This window comes from Phymastichus coffea, unplaced genomic scaffold, assembly GCF_024137745.1.
Source record: "Phymastichus coffea isolate CEN01 unplaced genomic scaffold, Cenicafe_Pcof_1.1 PCOF00074, whole genome shotgun sequence".
Lineage (NCBI taxonomy): Eukaryota > Metazoa > Arthropoda > Insecta > Hymenoptera > Eulophidae > Phymastichus > Phymastichus coffea.
This window is the reverse complement of record NW_026706885.1, coordinates 635,941-658,413: the sequence shown is the minus strand read 5'-3', so window position 1 is coordinate 658,413 and position 22,473 is coordinate 635,941. Positions and strand designations below refer to the sequence as shown.

The window sequence follows — 22,473 nt, the reverse complement described above, 5'->3', positions numbered from 1 at the left end:
AGTGTATGGAGCGTCCACAAAATTCAACGGATTTCATGAACTACTTGATTAAAATCATAAGCGACATTCGAGGAATTCCATATTGCCCGCAAGAATTTGACGCTTGATCAGGAGCTGTCGGACGAAGTCGACCTTCATATGTCAGAGCAAGACTAAAAAGGCAATTTGATTAGTGGCACAAAGACAAAAGCTCCCGGGCGCAAATAAATCGAAAGTGAAGGCGGTGTCTCCTGGGGCAAAAGAGCACACAGAGCGCGCATCGGATAAGTGCAAGTTCAAAACAAAGACCTACCTCGTCTTGAGGCGCAGCACACCGCGAACTGGCGCGTTACATTAGTGATTTTCGGATGCGAGTGCGCGCCGATTCGCATTCCGCGCAAATACATAATCCCATTGAGAGCGTCTGCTACTAGCGCTGTGTGCTGTCTCTTTCTCTCTCTCTCTCTCTCTCTCTCTCTCTCTCTCTCTCTCTCTCTCTGAATGCAGCGACGGAGGCACGTCAGTTTCTGTCGCTATTATATCCATTTCGCGCGAGTGTGGCGAGTTTGAATGCGCTTCGAATTTAGGTCGCTATATTGTTCACAGAGGAGCTCTTTCAAATCCCGCGCGCGTTTACTCGTCGCCATCTCCGTCCCTTAGATCCATCCGCAACATCGACAGACGGACAGCAGCCCCGACCACAAAGTATCGATATAGCCTACTTATTATTCACGGAACGACTACCTTTTTTTTTTACAAATCATACACCCACCGATGTAGGTCTGTTTGCCGTGAAAATACTTTTTTCTCTGTCTTTCCTTCACTTTTTTCGATAATTTGCTTTTGTCTCGTCGGCACGCGCTTTTTGGGTCATTGGCGTAATGCGCGCACGCGATACTGCGCTAACTTTTTTTTTTTGCGTGACTCAAACGCGAAAACATTCCGGACGTTGAGACATTTGCTAGTAAGATGCGTTTTCTTTTATTTTTTCGTGTACTAGGTGTATTTTTACGAGCGTTTTCGATAAGTTGACTAATTGCGTGTTTTCCTCTTTTTTTTTGTTTTATTTCTTTTTGCCAAGATCGAGTCTTGCAGAAATGGATGATGTCATCGTATTTATGTGTAAAGACCCTGGGTATCAATGAAAACGATGATTTATTTTGCAAAATTCAAATCATCACAAAGAAATTCGGAGGATAATAAACATCGCGAGTGCTATTATGTGAGATAACGAGATAGATGGATACACTTCAAAATGTAAGTCCATAAAAGTCCATAAAACGTGTTTTAAACTTAAAGTAGATTTTCTTGTAGCAGCGATCTTAAGAACAACTGCTTTATAATATCACAATTGCATCGCAAGTTTTTGGCGATTTTCTTTACAACCCTTGTGTTCAAGATCAATGGATTAATATCGCAATGACTTCATAATTTCACAAGGTTTGGAAAAATTCAAAGCAACACTTAATTACCTAATTAAAGAAAGTGATATCTGCATTTAAAATAATTTTCAAAAAGTCGTTTTCGAAACTTGCGCATAGCGTGCCAAAAAGGATCATTGAAAACTCGGACGCAAAAAAGAAAAAAAAAAGAAAAAAAGCCACTAATCAAACGAGCTTTCACCCGAATATGTAGTGTGGAATCGAGAGCCAAGCCGACGTGCAATTTCGAGATTAGCGCATTTGCACGAGCGCAACGGTCGCGCTTGTTCTTTTTTTTTTCTATCCTAGAAAACGAAAAAAAGGAAAAAAAATACGAGCGGCCTAATATCAGGACGATTTCGCGTTTTCTGTTTTCCTCGCGCCACTCGCGCTTCATCTCTTTTTGATCTGCCACTGCGAAACTAGATCAAAGCTTGCGATTATAGACTTTTTTCAATTTCGATTCTGACTTTTGGATTATAAACTCTTTGACGGATAAATTTTTCCATTTAAAATTGTGAAATGCGGAAATAATTTTTTTTATGCCTCGAAGTTCGTAGAATCCATCGGTACGTACGATCTAGATATTATACCGTGTAGCGAATTGGATTAACCGCAGCCCTAAAATTCTAACGACGTTCACTTTTCGTAACTATTCCATGTGTTACATTTTAGCATTTTCCATAATATCGTAAAGTACGTAATAATCGCATTCGACACGTGTGAAGCGAGTTTATATAATAAGAGAAATTGGAAGAGGCAGTAAAAGAAGACACGGGCTTCGAGTGAAACTGCAAAAATCTGATTAGAAAGGTTTACAGAGCGAATGAAACAACGCCGCAATCTTATAATTTCTCTCGGTCTATCGGTCGCTTGACCGACAAGTAAGAAGACGATCCAAGCGGCTGCTACTCTCGACCTCGAGGAAAAAAGGAAGCCAAGTGCGCATCAAGAAAGTTTCGCAAAATTTACGATACGATTTGACGCACACAGGCAAGCTGGCAGCAACGGCCTAAATCGAGGTCAAACCGAATTTTCTACTTTAACCTACTGAATGCGAACGTCCGCGAATTTAGCTTTCTAAGGCGACACGCACGCACATGTGTGTGTGTGTGTGTCCATCCTCGCCTCCTTTTCTTGGAGGTATCGGAAGCTGTGCGAGTCGTTCCTTCTTCTGCGCATAAAAAGCCAGTCGCCGCGCACGCGAGCTGCTACTGCTGCTGCTGCTGCTGCTGCTGCACATGACCCTCTTAAGTAATTGCAAAGATGCGCCGTCGCCGCTCTCTTGCTTTTGCTATTATTTCGCCTTTAATGCCTCGTTTCCTCACTTTTTCTCTGTTCTTGATTTTATTCTTGTTGCTCTCTTCCTCGCTGACGAGTTCACCGCTTTTGCTGCATTCCCTTTATCAAATGTACCTTATGGTAAACGAATTTTCGTCATTTCTATGTCGATAATTTGAGTATTGTACCGCTTGTAATGATTTCAAAGAGAATTGAATGATTGTTAAATTATTGTTGGCTTTAGTTTACCCAGATTATTACTGTGATAAAGATGTATTCCAAAATCTTAATTTTAAGTAGTTATTCATCCTCATTAGTCAGGCATCTAGACTCGGACGTGCTACATGAGCGAATTAATGCTATACTTCAGAATAGTATCGAATAAGCGTGTAATAAATAAATTCATTTAAATAAACCGTGGTGGACGCTTGAAATTATTTAAACAAAATAAATTATGCGTTAACAAACCAATATGTGTTTTCAAATGTCGAAATTATATAAAAACTCTTCTTTAAAATTTAAACCAGTACATGCTTGGTGTAAAATTTTGAATAAAAATAAATATTGAATCTATAGAGTGCAATATAAAAGCTCAAGTGGCATAGTTGCTACGAAGAAACTTTAGATGGCAGCAGCGTAGTACTAAGATAATGATTTGTCTACGATGATCTCTATGCAACAAAACTCGTTTGTTTTCTATGCGGCATTAATCGGCTCATACAGCCAACAAGTAGTTAAGCAATTAAAACCCAATTGAAATCGGTAACAAAGTGATTCCTTCAAACGATCCACCGCTAAGACAATTAGAATTGATGAGAAGGAGACGTACTTTGCAAAAAAATAATTGCGATAACTTGCACAATGAGCCTCAAGGAAATGGTGGAAAAAAACGAACTTAATCAATAAAAAGCCTTATCAAAATGGCACGGCAATCAATTCGGCGAAAGCTTCGGAAAAGTGCAACGGGAAAAATACACTTACACGCGCGCGCGCACAAACATTCAGCGCAGCAAGCACGCTGATGCTTTCGAAAAATCCCGAATATAAGCGTCGGCTTATCAGCTATCTCCCGATGCACTCGCGCGGTTTTCGCGCAGAAATACGCCCGATAAAACTTGTTTGATACCTGGATAAAAGAAAAAGGCCAAAGAGAAAAAAAAAGTATTTTTCTCCGAGATAAGAGAGCTAGCTGATGCCTCGTCGTTTTACGTAATTCGCCTATGTGCGTGCTACCTTTTCAATATAGTTCTCTATATCCGGCTATTCTCGCATGCACGCACTTTCCGTTTTCATTCTCACGCAGCTGCACCACAGCGAAGACGCCGAGCAGAGTACACGGCGACGGGTCAAGGACACTCGCCAATCTTTTCTTCTTCCTAACGGAAATTGCAAAGTGTCGTCCGTACACGAGACGCGCAATTGTCATGCGCCGCCGACGGGAATTTTCTCACTTTTATCATCCGCCTCTCTCCCTCCCTCCCTCCCGCCCCCTCTCTCCCTCACACGCAGGCTCTCAGATTGGCCTTTTTCCACGTTCTTTCTTGTCCTTTTCTCGTTTTCCCAGAATTTGCGCGCGGGCCTTCGAACTTACTTTACGAGCGCCTGTTCAACAAGGAAATTGGATATCGAATGAGGTTAATTATGCTTTTCAATAACGTTCCCGCGGCTCTTTTTTTCTTTTTCTTTTTCGCGCCCAAGGAATCGCATTGACGCGCGATAAACTGGCATTACGCAATAACGAATTTTCAAACACTATATTCCAATGGATAATCGGTGTTTGCAATTTTTATCTTGGGATACGCCGACGGCCAACGCGCCAAGTGGAAGCGTAATAGTTGAGCTTGGGTGGGCGCGTAAGGCAGAATACAGCGGAGACAACCTCGGAATTTCCATCAATTGCAATTTTCGGCGTCGGTTAAAACGAGCGTAAGAGAGAGAGAGAGAGAGAGAGAGAGAGAGAGAGAGAGAGGAGTAAACGGCCTTGTGCAGCTGCAGCGCGTCAATGCGCTCTCGCGTCGTATGATTATTGGCCGGGGCCAATGTTTTCGGACGAATCGCGCTGACCTTCTTGGTTACTGCTGCAAGGAGATTGCGAGCGAATTATATTGTTCGTACTCAGATTTTTTGTTGCTCGGCTTCTTTGCTCATGCAATCGCACAACTCTACACATTACTAATGGCGATAAATTTATTCATCCACCGCGTTCTCAAATTTATTAGATTCTGGCACTATCGAACTTTTAAATCTTAATCCAATTAAAACTGTTGACTGGCTCGATAATTTTGATTCGATTAAGAGTCAAAAAGATTCGACATTATCCATGCGTCTGTCAAATTACCAGACTTCCAAAAGAAAGCACAGGTATATAAAGGTCCTTGTTATTTTAATGTATCCTTCAATTTATTGAGTTTGGCATTCACCAATCTTTTATTCGTAATTATGTGTCCATTTTTTATTTGCCCCATTACGAGCTCAGTCGAAGTCAATTTTTCATACCGTCAATCACAAAAATATTGAAGTACGGCATTTCAAATAAAAATTTGAAATTTGTCTTACTTTAGGAGCAGTAATTATCGTAATTTTCTTAAATTTAACAAATAAGAACATTGTATAAGAACAATGCTCTCAAAATAATAAAACCTTATTATTAGTTTGAGAAATGTTATTCTTAAAATAAAAATTTTTGCATTCTTCAAATTACTTCAGTTTGTTAATATTTTACTGAAAAATTGGCGATATGTTATAATGTCACGTAATAAAAAACGAAATTCTTTCCATCTCGCGTTTTCTGCTTGACAGTTCAATGACAGTGATGTGACGGAGAAATCAAAGTAAATCTAAAAGATTGAATTGCTAAACTGCAAAATAATTTGTAATAAATTCAAAATAAATCTTATGTAAATTATAGGATTTCAAAGAAAAACTACACAGATCGCAGAATTTGATATCATCTACAGTTAAATATTTTACATCACTAAGCAAACAAATGTATTTTATTATATAACATCCCTTATCTTTTTGTGATTTGAAATACTGAAAATAAGTTGATAATAAATCCTTATTGTAAGAACGTTTCCGGAGTCCTCCGATTGGAGACGAACGACTGCTTAAATTCGCCGGATACTTAATTTAAGAAAAAATCTGTCTTCATTTGAGGATTTTTCGTTGCAGTGTAGGTAACTAAAAAAAGCAACAAAATTTTGGTCAATATAAGGTATAGCCTGTAAACTTTATTTTTGGTAACCTCCATTCTCTGCGAGTAGCTTTCGCGGATATCTGTCGAAAGCCAAGCAAGCGCGACTACTAGAAAAATGCCTTCGGACAGATTTGGATTTTAGGTTTTGAGGTTACTTTCGTGGAAAACGAACACGTACAACACCAAGTCAAGCATCTTTTTTTGAGACATTCCAAAGTGCTCGAACGATTTTGTACCAATTGCAATTGCAATAGACATGAAACCATTATCAAGCGCGCAACTCTTGGCAAAGCGCATCGCATAAGCAGCAATAAAACTTGAACTTGACTGGTTAGAAAAGGAAAAAAGAAGTCGGCGTGCGTAAAAGAAGTAATCTTTGCAATCGGTTTTGCCTCTGCAGCAACGCACGTCGTGTAATTACATGCCTGCAACATCCGGTTGTCATCGAGCGAAATGTACACAGCTACGTCCCCCCCAAGGCGTTAACTAATCGAGCGCCGATATCTTCATAAAGTAAAGGTTGAACGTAAACGAGAGCCGCAAGCGACGAAAGAGAAGAAAAACGCAGTCGTTGTGGCAACGGGTAGTTGTGTATTACACTTTATTATCGGAAGCTATCTTTCTCCATTTCACGCTACACATATGTGCACGGAGTTTACCGGCGTCGGGACGCTCCTCCTGGCACAGATCCAGAGAGCGAGCGAGCGAGCGAGCGAGCGAGCGAGAGAGAGAGAGAGAGAGAGAGAGAGAGAGAGAGAGAGCGCGCGCGCGCGAACGAGAGAGACGGCATCGAATGCGACAGGTTTCCGCCACGTGGTCTCTCTCGCTCTCGTCGACGGCGAACCGGCGGAAAATTTCTCAGCTTTTCCGACACGCGAGCGCGCACATATTCGATTGCTGGCGCGAAGCTCAAGCTTTTTCCCCGTGGATTTGACACTCGGCTGTCCTTGACGCACGCGCTCGCTCGCTCGCTGCGCTCGATCGCTGCTCGAAAAACACTCGCGGACGCGCAAACCGAGCCGAGAAGCTCGTCATTTGCCGAAAATGTGAAACCCAAGGCGGTCAGCCGTCGGTTTTTTTATCGGTGAAACCGCTCGCTGATGTAGGCACATTCAATCGCGGACCGAGGAATTCCGACCGAGGGACCGTGTTATCAAACATCGTCGCGCTTATTTCGGCGGTAACTCGATCCCCCTCCCCTTCGCTCGCTGCAGTAGGCAAAGGCTTATGTTCAATTTCCATCTCAAATGCATGACGAAACGAGGATAAGTAGAGAAAATAAATTGGGCTGGGCTACTCACTTGATGATCTAGCCGTCGCTCCACGCAGAACTTGACGACGGAGTTGAAGCCTGCCCGGCGCCAAGTCGAAGGCTCGCGCTGTCCTTCGGTCGCACCTCGGTAACACTCTGCACTGAACACCAATCGGCTCGCTTTCGCTCTCTCTCTCTCTCTCTCTCTCTCTTTCTCTCTCTTTCTCTCTCTTGGACGCGCACTTGTTCTCGCAATATCTCTACTTATCACAGCTTTACTCTCGGACTCTCTTTCGTGTTCGCACTCGCACTTGCGCTGCCCGCTACAATCACACTCTTGACTGATTACAGTCGCACTAATTGGCCGTCGAACGTTTGGTTCCGTTGCCGCTCTCTTACGATATACATATACATATCACGCGCGCACACACACACACGGCACACGCACAGGATGATTGTTGTTGACGAGCAAATCCTTGCAAATAGCCACCGCGCACAATAAACAATCGGAACAATTGGCTGCTGCCGAGTGACACTGATTGCGGGAGGAAGCAAGCTGCGCACGTCGAGGGTGGACAAGTCGGGGGGCCGAGGGGTCGTCTGCTTTTCGTTTTTCGCTCGAGCTCGAGTGGTGAGTTGGCGACGGTGTGTGTGTGTCTCTGCGTGCGTCGCTGCCTGTTTTGGGGGCGACAACGACGACGGCGTTGCGTTAGCTCGCGCTGCGCTCCCGTAACTGCATCCGCGTCGGCGACTGAACGCCGCGCGCGCCACAGCAGCGCCGCCGTCGTAGCCGCCGAAAGCCGCCGCCGTTGCTAGACTCTCCCACCCTCCCCTCCAGTCCGCTCGCGCGCTGTCTGTGCGCTCGCCGTCCCGAGCGCACAACACCACCCCGCCGCGGCGCGGCGGCGGCGTCGGCGGCGGCGGCGACGACGACGTGCATGCATTCGTACGCGCGCGCGCGCGCGCTCGCGAGAGGGGAAAGGGAGCGCCGCTGCAGCCGGCTCGACTTCGAGGGAAGCGTGCAAGTGCAAGTGCAGCCGCGCGCACCTACACGCGCGCGCCTCGGGGATGCGGTTCTCGCCAAGACGGAACCGAGCCGGCGCGCCCTGCCCTGCCCTGCCCTGCCCTACCCTGCCCGGCCCGAGCGCGCCGTGGTTTTCGACTGCCTGCCGCCGATAGTCTCCGATCGTTTCTTTTGTTTGCGCCGTTCGCCGGGGCTGCTGCTCGCTCGAGGGCCTTGGCATTTATAAAGTGCTGCGTCTACGTGCCTGCAGCGGCTTTTTAATTTCGGTCCAAATCCGGCGCTCTGCCTATCGATTCTCAAACAGACGCGCCGAGCTGTTTTACGATCGTGTGTCGCGCGTGAGTCAGCGTTCGGCGCTGCTCCGGCCGTGTTATTTTGTCTACGCCGAAATTTGTTGCAACCTCGAGGACGACTTTTCAAATTGTCTACAATTATTCGAAGGCGCGATACAGACCACCGGTTTTTACCGCTCGAACGCAGCGACAGCGACATGTTTCTAGGCGCCTGCCATGACGTTGCCGAGCTGTCAGCTTATGACTTGATTGGCTTTGTTTACGAACTGAAATATAATTGGATTGGTTCGAATGACATTTGAGAAAATTATTATTTGATCGTCGGAAGTGTCTACAAGTTTGTCAGTAACAATATTGTTTGTTACGAAGAGTGTAAAAAGTGGATAAGACTAATCAGCGAGACTTATATCAGAGTAATATTCTTCGAGAGTGTCATCTAATTCGAGAATCTGCTTAGCACCAGATAATGTCTGAGATTGCTAAGACATCGGCATAAAGTTCTAGCGCTTCAAACGAGTCTCACGCTTATGTAAGACCGTTGAAATTCAGGCCAGCAGCGAATTTTTTTCCTCGCGCATAATCACGACGTGTTAGCAGCAGTAATTATATATCAATAATTATGATAATACATTCTCAAACACGTTAAAAGCAATTCAATGTTGAAGGTACCTTTCTTAAATAATGTATCAATGACAAGGCAACACGTCAGTTCGTGCTCTTACTAAGGGAAGTGAATTTTAGTTTTTCCAAAAAGGACAAGCAAACCATTCGCTACTGTTTTCTATCGGTTTTATTGAAAATTAGCATTAGCACTGCATTTCCAGATGAGTTTAAGATTATTTTATTTCACTGAAGACTCGATAACGGAAAAGTAAATTTACTGAAAGATTACAAAAATTGGCGCGGTTCGGGCGATAAGCGCGCGAAGCGACCGCTAACGATAATAGTAAAAAGTGGTGCATAGAACGAAAAAATGAGCATGCGCGGTCATGCAAAAAGCAGAGCAACCTTCAACCTCGCGATGTGCGTTTGACGGTCACACGAGTTGCACGCGTGCACGCACCGAGGAAAAGGACGAAAAAGACGCGAGCACAACGGAACGACGCGCGACTCCCGAGCGCACAGCCGAAATAAGGTTCGCGGAGATGCATCACGCGCGCCTGCCGTGTGGGTTTGCGTAATGACTCGCACACGCACACACGCCAAAGCATTATCGTGCTCTCGTCATTCGCGAGTGCATTATTAGTGTGCGCGTGCGTTATCGCAGCTACTGCGGCGGCAGCGCCAGTCCTTTCGTTTATCGGCTTCTTCTTATCGGATCGCGCGCCAACTTGAAATTGAACTTGCCGAGCTGGCATTTCGATTAATTGCCCATCCCCCCTCCCCGCTCGCATTCAGGACGACATGTAGCCAAGCGCTACTTTAGCTATTTTCTTTCGGGCGTCTTTGCGATAATGAATTTCCTCGTGCGTTTTAAATTCACAGCGACGCGCAACCTCGACAACGAACAATTTGTAAACTGCCGATTGCACGACAACGTCAATTTATGGCCCGTTGTTTTTTTTTTTTTTTTTGCGCGCGAGCGCACGGAAATGTAATTGAACGATGAGATGCGAATATCCGTTAACGAGTGCTAATATTGCTTGAGTTTCAACTGCGAGAGTGCATGTACAAACGCACAAGTGTGCTGCTGCTTGCTGCCGCAACCACAACTTTTTTCTTTTTTAATACGCTATTCTCACTAAAATATAGGTTCGTATTTCACATTCGTCAAGGTCTGAAATTGTACATTGCAAAATACGCATCATAAGTGAATAATTCTAAGTCCATGATTATAACTGCACCTCTTGGTGATTTATTTAATTACTCTTTTCTCTGTGTCTCTGGCGCGATGCTAGAGAAAAATCATCGAGTATAGATCCTCGTTAGAAAGCACTTGTTCGAAAATCACGATGGAGTTTCAACCGGGCGCGCATAGAATTTGACGCTTAAACAATCGCAGCGCGTTACTAAACAACATCGCCGATAAATGTCCGCGGGCGCACCCACGCACTCGGCGCCGATTTGTTTGGCTTGTTTCATTTTTGTCGTTGTGGCGCACGCGCGCGCGTGTGAGAGCGGCTGGTTTCGTAAACAAGCGAGCCATTGAGCGCGTTGAAAACGAAAGCATTTGCGTTGCGCAGGCGCATTGTTCGCGCACACTCGCGGTTTTTAAAGGCATCGTAGCGAGAGAGAGAGAGAGAGAGAGAGAGAGAGAGAGAGAGAGAGAGAGAGAGAGGAGAGGCTTGCGCTCGCGAGCGAGCGAACGGCTCCGCTGGCGACCATGACACTTTTAATAGGAGACAATTTCATGCAGTCGCCGCCGCGGCCGCTCTCCGCGCCGCTGCGATTTGAAATTTAAAAGGCCGCTAATCGCTGCGCCGATTGCCATTTGCACGTTGCCCAGATTTTATGCATCTGGCGCGGCTCCTTCGCCACTCGAGCAGCTAAACTTTTCGCTCGGCATTCCGCCAGTTCTCCTGCTTGTTTCCTCCGTCACGAGGAGCATTTCATCGCGCATAATGCTCGCAAGCCCCACGACGATAATACGGTATTGTCTGCTCGATAGCATCCTTTTCCCAGAAATCATCGTCGCGAGAACGGCTTATAAAATTCGAGCTCCGCGCGCAGTGGAAAGTAGCCATCGTTGCAATGCACTCTAAACAGGCTGTCTATCGAAACGAAGCTCTCTTTCGACAAAATGGCTGTCAAGTAGAAAATCAAGGAGAAAGAGGCAAAAGGGGCATTGCGTAAAAGACACGGCAGATGCACGCACGCGACACGATTATCAGTTTGAGAGCACGAGTGCGAGTCTGTTGAACCGTTAGAAATTCGAGTTGAGCTGCGCGACAAAAGAAACCTTGTGTGCGCTTGTCTTCAGTGAAGAGAGCGTTGCGAAAATGTTCATGCGCACTTTTCGAACATAGACAACCAAACTCGCTTTACGCCTCGACTGTTCCTGCATTCTCACATTGACTTTTCGACTTCTTTCAGGCAGTATAGTCGAGGCTTTATTGAAATACTGCTCGGCTTTATGAAAGCGCGTATGACGAAATCTACTAAAACTGGACCTTCCCGACTGTTTTTGCCTTCTTATTACTCTAAAACTAACTTGTGAACATTACAAAAAGAGCACTGAAACTATTTTATTTCTGTATTTTCACATCATTGAGAATTGGGAAATCACGCAAATTCAGGCTGATTGCTTTTATTCACAGTATCAGCTGGCACCTATTTAAAACATTTTCAAAAAGTGACACGAATAACAAAAGTTAAGAGCTTTTGATACACTGCAACTCGATATACTGCACGAACAATAATCAATAATAAATGAGTTAAAAAATAGAAGAAAAATATGAATTATGCAAAGCCCTCCAATACGAGATTTTTATGATGAATCTTGATCAGTGTAATCTCAGTCGAAAATCCTTATTTTTGGACGTGCAAGGTAACAAGTTAAAGCTCCCAACTTGAACTACCCATATTGCTGTTTAAAATTATGCGAGTCGTTTTGCCGATGAACGAATTAACGAAAAAAACGAAAGTACGGAAGCTCCAGCAAAGACAAACATCTTATTAATTTTAGACCTTAAAAAATTATTGTTATTTAGTTTTTTTATAGGATTCGTTATATACATGCCGAATTCACATAATTTTGAATTCAAATTAAAAATGAGTAAGATAATTTATTCTCGAAATGTGGCCTATTTTATCGTATATTCAATTATAATTATTACATTCGTTACATTGAAATATTAATTGGAAGGTGAACTTTTAGTTGATAAAAAATGAGCATATATAAATTTGGACTACTTTTATTTCACGAAATGGACTATTTTACGAAATGAATAAATTGTCTACCTCTAAATATAGGCTTAGCCCACGCGAACAATCAAAAGGCTTGATCAAATGGAAAAACTGCCAATATATTCTACGGGCATGGCTTTGCATAGACGTCATCGTATGGAAGTTGCGTTCTCGAAAATTCACAGCACGCGCAGCAGCGGCCAACTGCGAGCGACGGCTGAGATACAAGATGGCAGCCGAAAGTATACGTAGAGATTAGATATCCGCATCGCGTCCACGAATATTGTGCGTATGCACGCATACACATGTGCTCTACGAGTGGGACGTTGATAGCGTTCTACTAGCTGTTAGAACTTAACGAGAATACAATTTTTTGTACATGCTGCTTGCATACCTGACTATTCAATTTTCGGGACTCGGCTCATTTTTGTTTCAGAAAATACGACCGTTCACTATTTTCTTGATGAGATATAATAGCCTTATAATGTACGAAGCTGAGTGAAGCCAGGATATCTCGTGTGTGTGTGTGTGTGTGTGTGTGTTTCATGAAAATGCATATGTAATGATTACTGGTTTCTTGGAAAAAGATATTGAGATGCCTATATATTCAAACTTGTTTGCAAAATGTTTTATTGCGTCCGACTAATAAAAATTTATTCCACTTGAAAATATTATTTTACTGTCACATATAGCTGTAAGAAAAACAATTACGAATATTCATAAGATAACTTATTAGAGTTTCAAAAACGTAAATTCACTTTCGAGACGAAATTTGAATTTATCACATTGACACGCAAAAGCAGATCTTAAACTATTTTTTTCGAGCAAAAGTTCGTATGCGTTTTGAAAGCGCGTGAGGCCGCGCGCGCGTCTTGAAACTAGAGCCATAGTAAAAGAAATGTCGGTCGGGATTTGATCTTGCGCGTTTGAAATAAGTTTTGCGCAAATAGCCAACAGTTGACCAATCGTCATAAAACGTGCATGACACACAGTCCTTGCAAGAACGAATGAAATTTCGATCCCGTGCAGTTTTTTACTTCTCTTCGGCTAAAAGAAAAAATGAACAAGGCTGCATCGAACCTTCGGATCAAACATAATATTTCCTCTTTCGTTATATATATGTACGTCCATAACTATGAGTAATCTTTCTTTTGTTGAATGGAGACCTAATTCGAGAAAAAGATCATAGCGCAGAGGAAAAAGTAGCTCGCTCGCGCCCAAGTGCATGCAGGCTCCGTTAAGGCTTACGTAATCGCGAAAATTAATGTACGTTCGGTTGCGCGCGCCATTAGTACACACACGCACACACGCGCGCGCGCGCGCGCACGTGAAAAGAGAGAGAGGGGCAGGGGTAGACGTAGCGAGTAGATACGTGAGCGCTTGATTCCCTATAGACTTGACATTAGATTCCAGCGGCCTTCCCTCCCCACCAATCGCAGTCAACTTGCGCTGCCTTTCTCTTCTCCGCTCTCCGGCTATCTGCTGCTGCATGTGCATGTGTGACTCTGACCGCTGTAGCTGCAGCACTGGCACACAGCGCTCTGTTTGTGTCTGTGCCGCAGCAGCATAACTCTCGTTCACTTTGATACTTGACTTTACTATCCTCTCCATCGCCACGCGGCAGCCCCCTCTTTCTCTCTCTCTCTCTCTCTCTCTCTCTCTCTCTTTCTCTCTATCTTTCTACGACTCGCGTCCGTGTGCGTGTACGTACAAACGCAGCGCGCCAGAAAAATGTGAAAATTACCGCACGCTCGCGCGGAGCCTCGATCTTCTTGGCGTTTTCGTGGAGTTTTCGTCTTCCCGGCTACGAAATCGTCACAACGAGCAGAATGTTAATTTTTTTTTTTTTTTTTTTTTCGGAAATGCGATTGCGTTACACATCCATAGAGAGGATGTTGCGTCAGGTAGCACATAATTACGGCTTTTTTGCCGTTGTTGTTCCGTCTAACGAGCTCGCTTTTTTGCCTCGCCCGCGACAGTATATATATAAGAGCTGGCCGCGTAAGAAATTGCACAATTACACGTGGATTTTTGCTTTTATCAGTAGGCAAACGTCAAGGTAATTCTCTTTCTCTCTCTCATTGATATACGTAAGCTTAGCTTGAGTGAAAAATGTCGTTATTTACGAGTGAGCATGCTATACACAGAGACACGGGTAGAAAACGAAGCACCGTCGAGCGTTGAGGTGTAAAATTATCTTTATATCTCCTATTTCTCGGTCGCATGCAGTTGTAAAACGCTCGCTCGCGAGAGAAAGATTGCGCATGCATCGCGCGAGGAATATATGGCGTCGAATCGATCGATCGGCTCAAGGACAAGATAATTCGTCGGGAGCGATCGGCTGGTTTTTCTCTTTCGCCAGGCAGCCAATTTTTCGCGCTAAATACGCGCCTGCATTTTCGCACTGTCGCGAGAGACACCGGCAAGATAAACGACTGGCGTCTCGGGCAGAGTGCGCGCTCTCTTTGGCGGTTGTCACCGAGAAAGGTACTAATTAAACGACGTCGCAGAGGCACCGTTGACCGCGGAGCTGCCCGAACGCGACGCGCCTCCGTCGTGGATATATGTCCCCGTTGGCTTTTGCCGGCGCGGCTCGCGATTCGTCGGCCGAACGACCGGCAAAGGGAGACGACGCTCGCGTACAATACGCCCGCGCGAGCCAATTCCCCGCGGAATCCGCGCGCGCCGCCGATAAATTAGCGCGGGATAAAATGCACGATAAACGCGGCTCTCCCCTTTCGCGCGCGAGCGCTTTCCGCGATAATCTCTGCATTGGCGCTGCTCGCGCGAGCTTGCAACTGTAACGGAGGCTTTCACTGTCATTGGCAATCGACTGCGCGTTGCGTTATTATTTCTCTCTGGCTCTCTGTCAGTCAGCGAGGTCGTTACATGCCGCGCCTCGCGCGAGCCACTCAGCAGCGCCTCATTTGCATAATCGACGCCTTTAAGAATCGTTATACTCTCGCTTTGGCCTATGATAATACACATTTGTCGGTTGAATATTTATTTGGCGGTGCGTGTGTGCGTGCGCGCGGTCAAGTTTGTTTGTCCGTGCGCGGGATTCAATTTATGTGGCGAACGCGCGACTCGCTCCATTATTATTTCATACTTTCCTTTGACGCTGCTGTCATTATACATTGTAAGCTCCGTAAGCGTGCCAACTCCTAATGGGACGCTTTTCAACGGTAGAGTGGCATAACGACACGATAAATTAGCGAACGTTAAATTAAGTATAATATTAACGAGGCAACGACTCGAAGCGATGATCGACGCGCGGTTTATCGGGTGTGTTTAATCAATGACGAGCCGCCGCGAGAGCGAAGAAATTATGGAAATACGGCCGATGAGCGGAGCAACGAATCGCAAGGCTGAAAAGTCGCGCGCTGGCAAATATAGTAACGCGCGTCGGTCAACAATGAAATTAATTAGCGGTTGGGCGTACGTCCACTGCAAAAGTGCGAGTGCCGGCAGGCGGGCAGAGGAATGCCGCGCATGAATATGCAGATCTTCTCGCGCGCCGCGATTTTTCCTTCTCCCGCGCTCACGCTCAACTTTCTCCGTCTCGCTCGCTCGCAGAAAGCTCCACTATCTTGACGTTAACGCCGGGTGTCCCACTAACACACTGCTCATTCGGCCGCTTATACAACGCTTGCGCGGCGCCGTATTAGTGCACGATGCCTTGAAAATTCCCATATCGTCGCAAGAGACCGAGGCAGAGAGAGAGTGCTTGTACGCGTCGACCCGCTGCCGAGCGATTAATGGAATTCGCGCGGGCGAGAGGCTATCGTTGTAATTGCGAGAGAGAATATTGGCCGCTCGTTGTATGCACCACGGTGGTGCTACTTTGACACTTAAATTAATTAGCTGCGATCCGTTATCAGAAAGCAGAATTCAGATTTCGAGCGAGCCGTTGCGTGTAGCGGATTCGTATATGTAAGTGATGATTATTATGTACTCTTTTTCTTTTTTTTTCGTTAGTTTTGCAAAATTCAATGAATTATATAAGAGCACCGCGCGGCTACGTTGATTATTGTGCAAGCCAACTTTTAAGTCATTATAAATGTGTTTATATATAGACGATAGCAACAGCCGTCGCGAGAAATTCATAAAGTTATTTTTCAAATCGTCCCATTCAAAGGCACGTTACGTAGTCATTTTATAGATACAAGGTCGCGCGCTCTTAAGCGCGCTTAGGCTGCTATGAGCGAAAAGAATTGCCACGTTTTTTACAAGATGAAATGTTGAGAAACAAAGTGAATGTAATATTGTAAAACCTGCTGTTTTGAGGCTGCCTCTGAGCGGCAGTATACGTATATAGGAATATCAGCACCTGAGCTGAGAGATAGGTGTTATTTATTACACATTTATTCAATCAATGCTTTTTCCATGCCTTTTTCAATGCACACACTGTTATAGGTTGCGAAACAGCTTGCATTGTCGACCTTTTATTTCGCTCAATTTCTTTTACGGCGTGGACAAAATTGACGAATAAAAAATTATCATATTGACGTCTCTCGTTATAAAAAAGGAAGTTTGCTCAATAAAGGCTGTCATACGAGTGGATATAAGTTCGTTGTTGATAAGCGACGTATTTCGTCGCCGAGTTAAACTTGCGCGGGCGCACAATGAGAGCATTTGTTATGATCTCACCCGAGTAGATGGATGCATATATTAATCTCAGGAATTTTCTCATTATACTTTCGCGCGCGAGCGCAGCTGCAATATTACGCCTGACAGAAAGAGAGATATGTATAAACAATGCGCGGACGATTGCCCGATGCTTGCATGTGCAGATGTTTGCGGACATGTCGACGTATGTGCGATATGAAAAAGTCAATTAGTTATAATGTTACGCTTAATATTTGAGTGAACGGGAGCCAAGAGATGTGCCCAAGTCGACTGCGGGATTGCCGATAGCGTCTGTTGCATTCGACAGAAATGCGAGCGAGCGCGGCTCCCTCCTCTCTCATCCTTCCTTCCTTTATGATCTTCCTCTATAGAGCATTAATCTCTATGCTTTGCTTGCTCCTTCCTTTCGCGCCTCGCATATGCCAGCCACGTTTTTCTTTGATTTTTCACTCGCTCTTTCGCCAACGTACATACCTACCGCGATATTTTACATTATTCCTTTGCCAACGAAGGAAAAAATATTACATGTATTTGGAATTATGCACTTGTCAAAGGGCCGTCGCATCAACTGAATAATAAAATTTCCACGGAGATAGAGGATCTCGAGTGATCGATGTACCGCATGTGTGCACTGAAAAATATACAATAGGGTGGCAATGTGGATTGGCTACAGGGTTTTGATTGAAGCGCGCTTAAACATGTACAGCGAACGCACCGATTGATTGAAAAAATATTCGAGCCAAAGGAACAACGTTCACGAGGTAATTCTTATGTAGATAATAAACAATTATCGTAAGTAAGTTGAGCATTAGTTTATCCAGCATAATGTTCAAATAGCATGTAATACGCATCAGCAATAGTTCAGAAACTGAAAGGGAATGATTGTATATTGCACGATGATCGATGATCAACGAAAAACGGCTTGTTATTACGCGGAGAAATTAGATTCTGTTTACTGAATAAGTTAAACCACAATCGTTCAATTATTCAGGTAAAATAGTCGCCGGAGTTTGCAAGCAAATCATAGCGTGTAATACTTAAATAAGCACGTAATGCAAGCATAATTGTACATGGTATATTGCTGAGCTCCCGACAAAGTAAGAAAAGAAAGAGAGAACAAAACGATAAGTTCAGCGCAGAGCGCATCGCCGATCAATAATTGAGCGACCGTTAGACTGGCACGCGTGCGTATGTCGCGTTTTTCGGTTTGGCCGATCGAGAGACAGAGAGAGAGAGAGAGGCAACAGCTGCGTGCTCGCGCGGAACGAACGAGGCGGTGGCAGCTACGACGACGACTGCGACCACGTGACCCGTCTAAATTCGAGGCGGCCATTTTGGAGCATGATTCATTTGTTTAGAATGGAGTAGGAGGCGGAGCCTAAGCCACACGAAATCTTCTTTCTGTGCTCCCCTCTCCTTTTCCCTATTAGTTCAATCTCTCTCTCTCTCTCTCTCTCTCGCATACTCCTCGACCCACCTCCTTTTTTTGGTTTTCTCCGCGTACTCATATTCGCTTAATTTCCTGCCCGTGTGTGTGCGCGCGCGCGCGCGTGTGTGTGCTGCGTCCCGATGACGCGAGCGGTTTTCTTTGACGAAAATTTTTCTGATTTATTGTTCGTCTTTAATTACCTCCGCGGCGTGACTCGCCACTTTTGCGCGCGTTTCTTTATCTTGCCCGATCGTATAATAGTGCTCATTGTGATCGCAGATAACAATAGGCAACCGCACGAAAAATTGCAAGTTTTTTTGCATTCAAACCGGACAATAATTTTTTAATGCCTTTTTTACGCAAGACAGACTCTTATCACTACGAGAAACGGAAGGTTCTCTCTTTTAGATAGAACTCAATGTCCTGCCAATAGGACGTCTCGCTCGCAAAATATATGACGAACGCGGAACTAAGTAATCTCTTTTTTATGCAGCGATAAAGCGAAACATTGTCTGTTTAACGTGCACGCATCTATGAATGATGCGTGCCAACCGAGATAAATGAAAAAATATTGGATGTGCACGTGTCGACAGAGAAATTTTCACGGACCTCTGCTGCCTCGAAAAGAGCCATTCAGAAGTTATTTCATTGTAGAGGCAGGCTCGCGCTGCGTACGTGAAAAACCATTTGCTAATATATATTGCACACACCCTGGAAAAAAAAAAAAACTGTGGCACGAGAGAGAATAGAAAAAAAAGCACTGGTCGCTCGCATGCAACAACAATCCCATAGCTCGCCGCTAATAAACATCGCGTTTGCCGCGCCGCAAAAATGTCAGCGCTCGCATTGACCTACAAATTCCTTGCCTTTCGAAAAAGACAGCAAAGAACAATCTGGCGCGTTCGTTTCTTTTTCTTCATTTTTCTTTTCAATTACACCTTTCATTATAGGTGCATGAACCAGCAGCAGGCAGCGGCTCGTGTGTATATGCCTACGTGCGTACACTTACATAACAAGTAGCAGCGCGGCGGCGGCTCTGCCTATGCGATTATTACTTGCGACTCTGCACTTGTTTCACGAGCGAGTAACAAGGTTTATGAGACTGTTGCACTCGACTCTCTCGATCGCAAAATCACGGCTATGCCAATTAGACTTCATATACATACATATCTCTCGCGCACGCTCGGCCAGTTGTTTGCCCGTTTACGCACACAGACGCGAGCAATTTTTCTTCGATCGCGAATTTTCATATTACATAAATTGCGCATACTAATCACGCAGAGTCGCGAAACCGTCGTAATTATAAAGGAATCTTCTCTGAACTCTGCTTTCTCATCCACTAATATAATTCGCAGCGGCACACGTCGGCAGCAGCGTAGCGGCTTATTTTATATAATGAAAATGAAATGGGTAAACCACATCGCGCGCGCGTACTACTTTTATCGCTCGATCGAGTCCCACGGACTCGCCGCTTGCCCAATGCATTCTGTAACGCCATCGGTATGATAAATACGCGGAGTCGCACGTCGGCGAACAAGTGATCCCCGCGAAAAGGACAGAAAGAAAGAAAAAAAACTCGGGGAGGCCCCTTGCGCTCGCCGTCTTCGATCGCACGCGCACAAAAGCCGCGCGCGAAAAAGAAACGTGCTCATCGCGCCAGCGGTTCCCCTTTTTTTCGGGCCCAAGGTCGCGTCGCTGCAGCAGCAGCAGCAGGCAGCACATGCACTGGGTCGTCGCTTGCGGCGCAGGCACGCCGAATTCGAAATGCAAAGCAGATGACGCGCTCTGCTTTTCGCGCGAGCCTCTCCGGAGAATGGCGTTATTTTTGAGAACGAGACGCAATTAGATGCGTCGCTGTGCATTGCATGGCTCAGCTGAATATACCATCGAGCGGACTCGGATCAGTATGCATGCACAGGAGAACGTGCACGACGTGGATGCATGAGTCTGTCGTTCCTTTCGCTCTCGGCGAGAGAGAGAGAGAGAGAGAACGGATCGAGAGCTATTCGGTATTCAGCCTATCGGAAAGAGAACGGACGCCGGCATCCGAGCGAGGCCTTGACCGTATCTCCGCTTATCGTATCGGAACCGCTGCGCTGCTGCAGAACCCCCTCTCCCGCGACTCGCGTTTCTCCCTCTTTTCTAAGCGAGGCTCCCTACTCTGTCGCGAGTGTAGCGACTCCTCCGCGGATTACGCGTCTCTTTGTCTAAGCTTTTTCGGTGTTTTCTTTGTCGTCGTCGTCGTGGCTTTGTTTAATTGTCTCTCGCGATTACTCACCAGCCGCGGTCGTTTGCTTCCTCTCCCCATTGCTTCGCTTCGCTCGAGCAATCTCTCAAATTCACAATCGTGTCCAAAGGCGAACGCGCGAGTAATGCGCCGCTACTCAAAAATGCAAATTATTCCGTATTCGCGATGGCGCAATGCTCGGCTTCAACAGCGAGCGACGGCGGTTCTTTTTTCCGTTCGACTCCTTCTAATTGATATCACCGCACGCCTGTCGCGGGATTACTTCAATGAGGGCCTTGTCGCGCGGATTTTGAAATGCTTATATATAGCTGACTCATTGTAATCACGCACGCAGCTTGTTAATTGTCGCGCAGAGGTTTTCTCAGTTTTACGTAAGGTTTTGCATGATGGCGTGCGCGCAAAAGTTCACTATACCACGCCGGAGTCGAGTGTTCGATGTGTGTAATAAGATTGTTGCGCTCTATTTGACATCGCGATCTGCAAACGATTGTACTCGGATGGAATATAAAAGCGCGTGTCTTCGAATATAATCACGTGCCTCTGTTTCGTAATCATTCGATTTAATTTCAGAACACGTGTTTTCCGCGTTCGCGAAAATTCCAGGGTAACTATTTTGAATATTACGGCAATGTTTGCCAAGCGAATTCGTTATTCTTTCAAGATATGCTTGAAATGTATAAATATTCAACAGTCGAGCGGGAACGCGCGATGCAGGTCCATCTTCAACAATTGGCCAATAGATTGACTTGAAAACAAAAAGAAAAGAGCGTCTGCCCTGCCCAAATGGCCCCTCGAAAAGCTACGCGAGCACTGAAAAAAGAAAATAGCCGTGCGCGAGAACTGCGCGTAAATAATGCGTAATGTGATTGTGTGCGTCGTCCCGCGTAGGCCGTGCAGTCGTGTCTCGCGTCAATCATCGCCTTTCTCCGCGCGGCGCGCACCACGAGAGAGGCTGTCGGGCGAACTTTGCGCGCGATACAGCGTGGCGCACAGCCTTGAAAGTCGCGGATTATCGTCGAGGGGACCTTTGCGAGCCGACTAGATCCGAAAGCGCACGCTCGCCAGGAATGCGATAATGATTATGGGCGCGCGCGCGCGCGCGCGAGAACTGCGACGACAACGACGAGAAAAAAACGACAGCGTGCGAGCCCCTGTGTGTGCGCGCGTGTGTGCGACGAAGGCTTTGCTGTCGCCGTGAGACTGGTCTCCACTCGCGCATCGACAGTTTGTCTTTCAGTTGTTCATCCAAATTTCAAATTCAGCCGCGGCTTCCTTCGTATATCGATATTTTTTTATCCAGTCTCACGTGCATTACGATTTCTTGCTATTATTATCTAGAGTCATTCGCAGACTTATTACAAATTTAGGTTTTGCAATTTTTTTATTCAGTCAAACTAAAATTAAAAGGTTTACGTTTTTATTGGGTATATTTTTCTCTGCAGACTAAAATAATTAATGATTTGAATTACTTATGAATGGAGACTTCTTAATTTAATACATAAATAAAAAACCGAGAGATAAAGAATCGTTTGAATAGTTCATCGAAGATAACTTGATAGAATATATATTTTAAGGCACAGAATACGTAAATGGCAGCGAAAAAAGTGTCAACTTTACGAAAAACCTGACATTATAATCGAACACTTTTAAATACTAAAATTGTAAGATGTCAAAATTGTACAAGCCACGCGAACGGTAAATGTCCAGATATGAGAATTTGCGGAAAATGAAAAGATGCTGAAAATAGCAAATAGCGCATCCGATGCGAGTATAAAATAAAACTGTCCAAAAGCCAATTAAAAAAGCTCAGAGTGAAGTCTGACAAAAGCGCGGAAACAATGGAATCAGCGCGCGCGGGCGTCGAAAAAAAAGGCA

At 45.1% G+C, this 22,473-nt stretch overlaps 1 protein-coding gene across 1 annotated transcript in view; it reads right to left on the bottom strand.

Annotated features, from left to right (window-relative positions):
- The window catches only part of LOC131668107 (mushroom body large-type Kenyon cell-specific protein 1), a 67,250-nt gene extending 59,403 nt beyond the window's left edge, over positions 1-7,847 (bottom strand). Inside the window, exon 1 of the mRNA XM_058941985.1 lies at positions 7,179-7,847. The gene's annotated coding sequence lies outside the window, so the exon portion shown is untranslated. The remainder of the gene's footprint in view (positions 1-7,178) is intronic.
- Between the last annotated feature and the right edge of the window lie 14,626 nt (positions 7,848-22,473).